Source organism: Anser cygnoides, chromosome 1, assembly GCF_040182565.1.
Source record: "Anser cygnoides isolate HZ-2024a breed goose chromosome 1, Taihu_goose_T2T_genome, whole genome shotgun sequence".
Taxonomy (NCBI): domain Eukaryota; kingdom Metazoa; phylum Chordata; class Aves; order Anseriformes; family Anatidae; genus Anser; species Anser cygnoides.
In genome coordinates, this window is record NC_089873.1 from 42,514,641 (window position 1) to 42,526,614 (window position 11,974).

General features: G+C 39.3%; 1 long non-coding RNA gene across 1 annotated transcript; it reads right to left on the reverse strand.

The window, feature by feature from the left end:
• Positions 1–681: 681 nt before the first annotated feature.
• On the reverse strand, positions 682–8,193 carry LOC106045551 (uncharacterized). Its single transcript, XR_001212844.3, has 3 exons — positions 8,059–8,193; positions 5,110–5,280; positions 682–1,419 (listed from the first exon to the last, which is right to left on the reverse strand). It is a non-coding gene; the product is annotated as an uncharacterized lncRNA (long non-coding RNA).
• Positions 8,194–11,974: the final 3,781 nt, after the last annotated feature.

The following is an 11,974-nucleotide window of genomic DNA, read 5'->3' on the forward strand; positions in this document are numbered from 1 at the left end:
GACGGGTTTGCTTGTCCAACAGAGCAGCCGCCTTCTGTTAGGGGCACCCACCAGCTCACAGACCATTTGTAATAAACGATGTCTGCAAACGTGAGTTGGAATTTCTACCAAAATTTATTTTAAATGTGCAGTTTCTGATATCATCTAGGTGCACTAGAGAGGAAATAGGTGAGATGGCCAACTTGGCTCTTAAAGGATCTGCAAAAGAAGAATGTGTGTGCTAGTGTCAGTCCACAGATCTTTGGCACTGAGCCTAATCCTGCCTCCATTTGCCTTACCAGAACAACCCTTGAGGTCCTCAGCAGGTTGGGCGCTGAGAGGTGTTGCAGATACCTTGTTAGTCTGATAAATCTCCCACTGGCTTGCAGGGTGAGATACTCACTTGATCTCTCTGTGCGTTTGTGCAATCTCCTCAGAGGCCTGAACAAGAACTGAGCTCAGTTACACCCACACACACTGCACCTTTAAGTGGGTAATCTTTAATAGGAATTAATTAACTCTAGGTGCAAAATAATGGATGTAATGGAATATGAGAAATGTGGTTTGTGAAAGTGGCTGCCAGCTCCAGTGGCACACTGAAAAGGGAATGAGGAGCACTCAGCCCCACAAGAGGTCCTGGGAGAATAAGCCCAGTTGTCGCAGAAAGTGAAGCTTTTTAGCAATTGAGAATCCAATCGAATGGTCTGGCATGTTCTCTTCTATTTTGAAAATAATGAGAAAGGGCCATCGGGGTTGGGAGGGTGTGATCTTTTTCAAGGATCTTAATTCTCATTACAGCTTGTTTTGTGGCTGGCGGGGAAGAAAAAGAACTAGGACTTCGTAGTGGTGTTTGCATCCTGTTCCTTTCCTTCACTGGAGATGTTTGTGTGTGTCATGCCCTCTCCAGTTCTACTTCTTGAACATCCAAAATCACAGGTGGCAAAGAACTACTCTTAAAGATAACCCCCTTTCCCTGGCCTCCCATTTTGTGGTTTGCAATTCAGTAAGGAGAGGCTTTTTTTTTTTTTCCCCACCTTTTCTGCTCTGGTGACAGAGCCTGTGATGAAAGGTTAAACGCAAGCAGAGCCCCGACACACATTGCCCATTCCATGCCAAGCCCCAGGATGCAGGGCCCGTGTTGAAATGAGGCTCCCCAGGTAGGGGGTGGCAGTGGATGAAGGTGGGGAGGAGGGCAGGAAGTGCACAGGGAGTCTGTGACAAAGACAAAGGCTTCATCCCCAGTCTCTACTGGAGCTGCTGCTTCTCTGTGCTGCTCTTTAATTGGAGCAGGCAGTAAATATAACCTGGTCTTCCCGGTTAATAGGATAAGAGAAATGCAGATTTAGTTCAGAGCAGCTACTGTGTTGCTAATGGTGCTTGGGTCACGGCTCCCATCTTCAAGCCCTCCTTTATCCTCTTTTATTTCCTTTGTAATTCTACCTGGAAAAAAATAAAATAAAAAAATGTACATCTTATTTTCAGGAGGGAAATGTTTCTCTTTGCTTTTCAGCTTTCTGTAATTTTCCCCTCCTCACCCCAAATTTCTGTCTCATCCAGAGTCATGCTTTCTAACCCCACACCCTCATGACCACCTCTTCCACTGACCTCAGGAATTACTAATTCACCTCACCTAAAACAAAGAGCTATCAAACATAAATCATGCAATCTCAGCGCTGCCACAGCTGGAATTTCTCTTCTGTTCTCTGCTAGCTGCAGAGAAGCTTATGGAAAAATCAAAACAAACTAAAAATAAATAAAATCAAACCCACAAGCAATATTTTTTTTTTCTAGTGGGAGCACTCAGCCCTTTAGCCTACCACAAGTCCAGGACTTCCTTATCACACTAACACACACATAGTCCAAAAAATAAAAAATTGTTAATAAAAAGCAACAGAGATGGCATTTGAAACAGGGGGAAGAAGCTGTCCTTCCAAATGTGGTCTGGATTTTACACTGTTTTCTCAGTCAAAAACCCTCTCCTTCTAAACATATTAGCAAAGATGAAAAAGACAGTTTGGTTTAAAAGCTGTATTCATCAAGCCCCTAAAATATCTTCCACCTCCCCGTACCCCCCCAAATCTACATACACTGAAGACGGAGAAGGAACTCAGCCATTTAAAGACACATCTGCTCATCCCCAGAATTTGATTTCAGCTGTCACCAACTCACCTGAAATCATTATATGGGAAACCAAGCTTATCAACTCCAGTTTCCCATTTCCAGTGATTACAGCACTTTGCAATTCTGATATTTTTTTGCCTGCAGAATATGGCAGACTGAAACATAATCTTGGTTTATTTTTTTAAGTAACCAGATTGTTCAGTTCAGAAGAAAACCAACACAAAATAGAAACAATATTTCTGCTGCTTGAGAATAAAGATCCTTCCATCTTTTAGAAAAGGTTTGCTGCCAAACTGATGATTTTTCCGTGGCTAAAACATATTTTACATTCAAAAGTGAAATATGTAAAGTTTACTGAAAACAGAGACATTTTATCTGGAATATAAAGACCCAGAACAGTCTTTTCCATCTAAATTAGAGAGAAAGCTTGTAAGTGCTTTGTATGATTTCCATTATGTGTACAAAAGAAATAAAAAAAAAAGGTTTAACACAGCTTAGAAATAAAATCTCCCTTTTATTTCCTTACAAAAATAATAAAAAACATAGAAGACAGAAAAAGAACATGTTGCTACAGTTGTATTAAATCACCCTGACATTAATATTATGCATCCTTCATTATTAATAGAACATTATAAAAATAAAACAAGAAAAAAACACTCTGGTATCTTCTACTCAAGACAGAGGTGGTACTACACCATCTGGGATACATCCATCCCTGGGATACTTGCAAGACATATGTGGATGAAGGGATACGGTTGAGGATTTCTCCTTCTTTTGAAGAGAAATATGTATATTTTTCTGTCTCTGTGTGAAAAACAAAACAAAAAAAAATACAGCTAAGCAAAAGAAGTTGTTAGAAGAAAACAAAAAGATGAAGTATTTTAGGAGAGAGCACTAAACTAAACAGGGCTCTGAACTTTCTGCAGAGATCTTCATGCCCAAGTTCTGTTCTTGTTTTGGATAGGGAACCTTAATCAGAAATACACAGGTTGCATAGGAGAAATGTCTGTCTAATCTTATATTTTAATTTGAACCTAAATCCTCTGTCTAACTGCTTGGGTCAAAAAGGGCAGCAGTGTTTTACAGCTTAGCTGGCAGAACTTGGTTAAATGTATGTCTCCTGACAAATCAGTATTTTTAAAAGCAGAGGTGACTCAGAGATGCACGAGGCAGTCAGGCTGTGCACCTCAACAGCCGTCAGTTACTTTCCTCTCCAAATCCTCTCAGGAAAAGCAAGCCTATAAGGAAAACAGGTATTTTGATTCAGTGGCATCTGTTGTAAATATGCATAATATTAAGACAAAGGGCAAAGAGTAGGTGTCCCTTATCAAATTTTCCTGGGGTGAGAAAGCAGGAATTTGCTATAGCTCCTCTTCCGCAGTTAGACAGAACTGAAAGCCTTCCTGCTCCTGTTTTTGCCTTTTTCCGTCAACTACTATACAGCTGGAGGACAAGTTTCATTCTGGCCATTTTAATTGCAGTGTTCATCGAGACTACTAATAAACATGAACCACCGCAGTGGCACTTTGTGCTTCAGAGATCTTGTTCTGTCTTGCACAGTGCCAGATTTTGTTTACTTATGTGAAAAATAACTGATTCAGCCAGTGAGCAACCGCACTGATTTCACTGGATGAGCTTGAGGTAGAGCTTGAGTTAGGCCTTCTTCAGCAATGGTGAGGGCACCAGCCTGGCCCCAGGGTCCCTACCAAGGAGTGCAACCATTCTTGCACACAGATTGCATTTCAGCCAGATACTGACAGTTCTTATTAGCTTTAATTTTTGATTTATTTATTCACAATTACTACCCAGAATATTCAACCTGGACCAGATTCTGACATTTTGAAGGCCTAATTACCAGTCTAACAGGAAAGCCTACATTAATTGTCAGTAAGATAGTGTGACTGTTATCAAAGTAACAGCTGACAACATGCCCAAATGCCTGTTATCAGTAAAGGAGAAAGTCTGCCAACTTTATGCTAAAGTCAGTTTTCACTCACTGTTTTTTTGTTCTGGAACTTACATCAAAATGCAGAGGGTGTTTCCAGAAAGAATTATTATGAAGAGATACTGAAAGGGAAGGTGAAGGAGGGAGAATGAGAAAGAAAAGCTGCATGGGGAGTTTTTCCCTGGATGCATAATTTGGTTGGTGCAAAACAGAGGATGGGAAGCAGAAAAGAAGAGGGATGATTTGTTTTTCTTTTCATTTAAAGTATTGGAGACTGGAGACAGGTTGTTGGGAGTGCTACAGCAGTGCTCCTTCTGCTTCTAAAATTTCTCAGGGGCTTGATTAGTAGCTCACAAAGGTTTAAACAGACTCATTTATGGGAATGAAAGAATATTTCTACAGGGCACATATTTGAGATTGGCCTATTTCTTTTTTTCTTGTCATTTCTTGACATTAGTAACAATAATGCAGGAATTTCAGTTAACAAATTCCTTCCTATTGCAGGGACCCTGATGTCTTCTGCTCTGTTCTGTAACACATTGTAGCTACAGCTTTTACTGTTTAACAGTAAAGCCCTTAAGCCTGAGAGGTTCACAAAAGGTACTCCAAGTTATTTTGTAGAGATGTTTATGACATAAAGTCTCATAAATTTCTCTGAACAAAATTTTTATTGTGTCTGTCTGTGCCAGTGAGGGAGATGGCACCTAATGCCATCACACACACAAGTTTGCCATGAAATTTCATATGGGACACTGGATGTGCCTTCAGGCAGAACTCATATCCCCAGGACTTCATACCATACAACAAGAGCAAGTATTTATCTCCATTTAAGTTGTAGATGAAAGTAAATAGGCATAACTGGTCAAGTCCAAAGAGGAAAAAAAAAAGAAAAAAAGATAACTTCAAAGATGATCACATTTTGGTACTGACTAACAAAGTCACTATTGAACTACGAGCTACTTGGCATCTTTTCCTCATAAGCGATTTAATAAACCACTAAATAATATGGAAAAGTAAAATAAATAGACTGCACTGGAAAGTGATCAATAACTCACTCCTCTTACCTTTGAGATGCTTCTTTCTGGAGTAGATGCCAGAGAGATCTCTTTGTGGTACCAGTTATTTTCACTCACTGAGGCAAGCTCAGTTGTTTAAATATGCTTACTCCTCTGGGAAATTCCTTTGTCCCACAGTCTGTGAAGCTTTATCCCATTTTGGTAAGATCTTAGGATAGCCTGGGTAGGAGTAGTAAAAATGTGTCCCATAGAAACTGGTAAAACTTCTTTTTAGAAACCCATTTTTTGGCCCATCTTGGGAAAGTTTTAAAATATAGACAGTGTTTAGCAAATCCAATTGAGAAACAATTAATATTTCAAATTGATGGGAGCAGCTGCAATAAGTTGTGAGTTTGGTTTTACAGGTATTAACTGTGCAAACTGACAGTATTGGTGTTGGACTGAAGTCCTTTTGGGGAAGGGGATTTTCTATGGGGGCATCAATGTTTTCCTTGCTTTGAAACTCTAGCCATACCACCAGGAATTCTTCAGAAACTGCCTGTGTTTCACAGGGAAACAAGATCAACCAATCCTCTTAGAATTTTGCATTTACTGAAGAATCTAACTGTTTTTCATCATTATTCAGGGTCTTGCCTATTAGAAACTCAAGAGCTAGTACAATCCCATTCTGTCTCCTTAAGTGTTACGGCTTGAGTTTCCCAAAGGCAGTTTTAACTTTCTTGATTGCCTTCCCTGCTGTACAATCTAACACTGAAGTATGATTGCAACTATCAGTTGACCCACTTCTGTGCTCCTAATCTGAAAAATAATCCTAATTTAATTTGTAAAAGAATGTTTGTTCATTTTTTCTTGGCACGGGAGATTTGGATTGAGAATTAGGGTTTTTCTGTTGAAATTCACAACATTTTCCAGTCATGCTTTGTAATACATTTCTTCCTTTTTTCTCTCATGACTTGGTTACGTTTTGCTAATGCTAATTTGCTATTATGGATCTACAGAAAACTCGAACAAAGTGAAAAGAAATATTCCTCTTGGCAACATCTGACTGGTTCAAGACCCCAGATAACATCCAGGTCCAGTTTGAGTTTAAATGGCTTTTCCTTCAACAACCCTCCCACATCTTCACGATACATTGAGGGAAGGAGGAAAGCTAACATTGTTGTAATATCCTTTGCTCATTTAGAAGCAACGCTTTTAGAAGGAAATAAATATGATATTGTGTACCCACTTATAACAGCCATGGGTAAAATTATGCTGCATTGGTTATTGTTCTTTACATATATTACCCATTGAAAAGGAAATGAAATTTGAATTAATGGACCCATTTGTAAAAACATGATTGTTAATATTAATATGCAGGGTAAGTCATTTGGCAGGAGCAGAAATAAATTAGTGGGTGTCTCAAACACAGCATTTCACTGGAGACCAACTGCACAGATGCTGAAAATACAATCCTGTAGTTAAACCAGTGTGCTGGGAGACTTTGCTCAGAATTCAGGGGAAATATCGGAGCACAGATTCCCCGCAGTATGCTCTTATTGTCCAAAAGTCTACATACGCTGCCGGGAGTTTATTAGTGCTTACGGAGAAAAAGCACTCTGCAAGGGAAGGAGCTGGTGGAAGTAGCAAGCTCCCCGATTTCCTTCTGCAGCTGCTGGGCTCATGCTGCGACTGCAGAGTATTCTAGATGGATTTCTCCGTTGGAAAAAATAGCCACGGGGAGTTTGTTTTTGTAGGCTCAGGCAGAACTGTTAAAACCAAGATTTTGAACTCAGCCCTGCCTGTCTCAGTAGTGCTCAGGCTATCTTCCACATGCCTCCAGTGTAAAGGCAGGCATCACAAGTAGAAAGACTGTGGATAACTTTTATTGCCCTCAGACATTCAAGCTCACAGGATAACACCCTGTCCTTAGTTAAGAGGTAAAGCTTTAGAGAACTCACTGGAAATCCAATTAGTAGATTAGAAATTTTGCTAGTTGATTATTCATGTTTCTAAACCATTCATCTAAAAATACTCAATTTGATCTTTCAGCAGGATGCTGAAAGCCTTATTTGTGTGCACCAAGTCCAAGTTTCTCTTAATTATTACTTATCTCCCAGGAACTGAGCTTTTGGGGAAATGAAAAGCCACCCACCATAACTACGTGCCCTTGTTTGTAATATTCTTCATTACCTCTGATTCTTTTAAAAAAAAAAAAATAAAGTATTGGAGTTTTTCTTGCCCATTTCAGAGGCAAGTACAAATTACCTTACTGACACAAAGCTATCAATCTCTTGCCCTGAAGAAGCTATGGAGATTAATAAAAAGCTCAGTTTTGTTTCGTTGGGGGGGGGGGGGGGGGGGGAATGTTTTGTCTTGTTTTTTTGTTTTTGTTTTTTTTTATAATAAGGAATGACAACTTTTTCTGAAATCAAAGAATCCTCACAGAAATGGGCTTTCTTTGTTTCTGCGAAATACTTCACATTTTCTTTCATTTTATCCATTCATCAAGCTTTTCAAATGTAACAGTGGAATAACAGTTAGAAAAAAGCAGGACAATCACTAAAATGTTATATTCTGCATCTGAATACTAAGAATCCCACTAAAACTCAACATTAAAGCATTGTTTGCTGGAAAAAAAATCAGGGCTTTGATAAAGAAAAACAAAAACAACCTTGGCTTTTCCAGCTTTAATCAAGTAATTTGTGCCCTAGTAAGGGCTCTGCACTGCTGAGTTATTTTAGGAGCATTTATCACAGGTGTTTCACATGTGTTCAGCACATCCTGATTCTAATCCTCTTAATACGCTTAACAATAGTAGGGCAGCTTTTGAGAACAGGCAAACTGGCTCTCCCAGTTATTTTGGACCGTGTTCTTACACAAGCACTATTTAATTGGGATTTGAATCCCTGTTCCAGCACTCATTTCATCCAAAAGCCAACTCCATCTGTGCAGGAGGTTCTTATAACGCATCACTGGGCTGAACAATTCCTGCTGTATGGAAACAGTGACACGTACCTGGAAAAATGAAATCCTTAGGCCAGTTCCTTCCATGTTAATGCAATGTTCAGTGCTCTGGACACCAGCCATTTGAAGGAACTTTCATCTTCTGGGTTGCATACTGTCTGGAGTCTTCCCAACCAGTTAACTAGCACCTGGACTATACTGTGGGCTTATGTTGTGATGCCATGCAAGCAGTAGCAGAAATAACCCATAGTTCTCTAATTAGCCTCATTAATTCATTACTTGTGAGAGTTCCTAGCTTCACTGATTGTGTGATGGATTACAGCAAGTGCAATGTGTATCCCAAGCCAAAGGTGAGGGCATGTAAGAGAGCAATGTCCATGAGATGATCTTCAGATCCAGCAGGCAATATTTCTGTTTAAGTATTTAACATTTTTTTTGTAAGTACTCCAGGTCATTTTTCTTCAAATGATTATGCTTTTACTGTGTGATAAATAAGATTCTGCCTGAAGATACCAGAGGGCATGTGGCACCAGAATAATATCTCTGCAGTATATTTTGAGTGGTGATCACACCATTTCTAGCTCACCATATGGCTTGGTGCAGATGTCCTAGCATTAAAATGACCTTCTTCATTACATAAAGGTCACAGATGCAGAATTCAACATTTTGTAACCCCTGGCATAGGTACAGGCTATACAGGGAGTACACCTGTTGCTTTGCCCACAGTTCAGAATGCTGTCATCCAATATTTGACTAAAATACAGGTATTGATTTCTACCTTATGTTGATGTTAGTAACATCAGTTAATAAACTTAGATGTCAGTAAACACTTCAATTGCTGATATTAACAAAAAAAAAAAAGTTAAAATGCTAGAATCAATTTCTGCTTAGGTTTTATTCTGGTAGCTACAGTAACCAGAAGCATCACATTCTTCTTTTCTGAATCTCTGTCAATGGCTGTTTTGTCTCTTTAGCAAAATAAAAAATAAAAACAATAATAATTAAAAAAAAAAAAGAACAGAAAGTTAAGTTAAGGCAAGGATCACGGGTTTCGGTACATAAAAGAGTACATAAAATTCCACTCTGATCAAGAAAGGCTTTTTCTGCATCTCACTCCTGGAGTGGGCAGGGTGGCCAGCATTAACCACTCCCCACCTGCTCTGTTCTGCAGAAGCGGCCCTGTTCCAGGAAGGCTGAGCTGGGTTCCCCTGCCCTTCTCCCCAACCTCTGCACCATCCTCTGTTTCTCTGACATAAAACCTTGAGGTGTCCTCGGAGTATTTTTTTCTGCTGCTCAGTGCTGCCTCAGTCGAGCAGCATGTTGAACAAGACAGAGTATGTGGCCTCTTAATTTAACCAGGGTTGCAAAGGTCAATAAATGGCATAAACAGATAGCAGAGACATGCATCTTTTCTTCCCGGGTTGTTCAACAGTATTGTCTCTTGCTGGTTATTACTAGAAAGTTGCAGTTTACATGCGGCTCTGAAGAATTGCTATATATGGTATTTTAAGCAGCGTACTCAAAAATCATGCCTGACATTGCTCTTTCTAGCTGACCACCCAAAAGTACTTTTACACAGCCACTCCACCTTCAGTAGTCCTTTTGGAGGGATTTCACCAGTATGATGCTAATAAATTCAGGAAATTTGAAAATCACGTTCTCTCAGCTAATCTCAGAGCACCTTGTCAGGCACACTCTTTACCTTCTCCATGCATCTTCCTTAGCAGTGAAATTTCATGAAAGCCACTGATTTAGTATGTTTGGGATACAACCAAAACATGCTCCCTGACAACCTAATTGAACTAGGAACACCTGACAAGGGAACATTTCATTAAAAACGGATAACAACCAGTGATCTGGGATGTGGTCTTTTTTTACTGAATAGAAAAAAATAAAAATAAAAAACTCTAAGGCATATGAAAAGTTGACCAAAACCAAAACACACACACATAAAAAGAAAAACCCAGAACTGCATTTTATTCCCACAGGTAAAGGGACAAAAAGAAGTGAAAAGGCACAGAAGGTAAAGTACATGATGCTCAGTGAGATTGGCACAGCATTATGAAGCATCTAATTTCAGCTGCCAAAGGGGCTCATATTGATTTTTTTTTTTTCATTCTCTGTGTGTGCTTTTATAGAGACTTGAAATAGAGTCTCCATTTTGCTCTTATGAAAACCACGTTTCTTGGAGGGCAATGTGGGAGAGAGAAAAGAATAGCTCTTTTCCCTTGGAAAAATAGCAGCCTACTTAGCACTTACAGGAGGATTATACACCCTAATGTTCTGTTTAGGCACAGTGAGGGGATCTGGATGCCTTAGGAGTATTTAGAAGAGTGGTTTTAAATCCATGCAGGCTGCAGTATGGTTCCCCATTTGTGCACCATGGGAGAGATCCAGATTCCAGACATCCCTTTTGGATCTATAAAATTGTAATTAAGGGCAAAAATGACAGAGCAATTCCAAAATACCTCCATTTGTAGAATCACAACTGAAGTTATTGAAAAGGTTGTTATAAAGTAGATACTCTTTCCTCAGGACTGCCCCAGCAGATACAGTCAGACTCTCTGACAGACAAGGAATATGGAAAACTCCAGTTGTGGTGCAGGTGCAACCAGACGAAAGATAACTATTCATACTGTGAATCATTTCTGACAGTTAAGCAAATTCTAAATGTTTGTGGGATCAAAGGAAGATTCACTAGCAGCACAAATAACTAAATTACTTCCTTTTTATAGAGAAATTTTTATTAATAAGTAGGAGATACAAAGGTCCAAGAGATGTGTAACACTTCTTGACAACCTCAGTATTACTGCATGAGGAAGGGAAACAACTCACCTTTCCTTTCTTTTTCCCATACTTGCTTGTTGTGAACAGTCTCTCACCAGTCCCCCTCCAAATTTACATTTCCTCTGTGCCTTTCTAGCGGCTAGAAAACTCTCCAGCCTTCTGTAGTCACACACTTATTTGCAGTTTTTTTCTGCACTATGGTTTGGAGTGTTAAAATGGCCAGAGGCTTTGGTAGATGTATGGCTTGCAGTGGAGCCCTGCTGCAAGAGAATTGTTTGATTGATTTTTAGGACAGCAGTTAAAACAAATAAACAAATAAAAAAATATTTTAGAATTACAGCAAAGGAAACATTAAAATACTGAAAGCAGTTTGCATCTATTGCTGCAAATGTGAGCTGCCTCTTTCTGTTTGGCACTGCAGCAGAGCAGAATTCAAACCATCCAAATGACAGTTTTAGAGAAGTGAGGAGGGAGGAGAAAGCAACAAAAAACCTCTCATGACTCAAGCATTTTTCCTTTCTCCCCCCACGTTATCTGGAAGAATTAAAAACCCAGCAGGAAATTAAACATATACACCTGACAAAGGACTGCTGAGAGAATGTGATGTGTGATTATAGATGACTCATTCTCATTTGGGCAGACTGGTCTCCTTTAAAGATTCTAGCAAGCTCTGTTCTCTTTATTTTTATTTTTATTTATTTTTTTTTCAAAAGGCATTTTGCAACTCAATCTTCTAAATAGGATTTGTAGTTACTGTTTATTGCATACAAACTAGGAAACGTAACAAGCTTCTTTTAATGATGCATTCTGACTAGTCGAGGTATCATGAATTTATATGCCGAGTTCACAAATAAAGATATTTTAGCATCCTCTTTTCCTATTCCATGGAAAGGATTCCTTTTTATGTTCCTGTGAGCTGTATTTTTAAGCTGGTGTGGTTCTAGCTGGAGGTTCTACCATGGGTGGAGGGGGCGGAGGCAGTGTAATAATAGCACTGCAAACTACATAGTAATGCTTAAACTTGCATAGCACTTTTTACATGAAGGTCTGCTGCACCTTTACAATGACTTAAATAATAATTTTTCATAACACCCCTAAGACATGGAGAACAGATATGTAATGAGCACCGAGTACAGGATGGAATCACAGGAGATGATTAAGTCTGGACAACTGCTTCTTA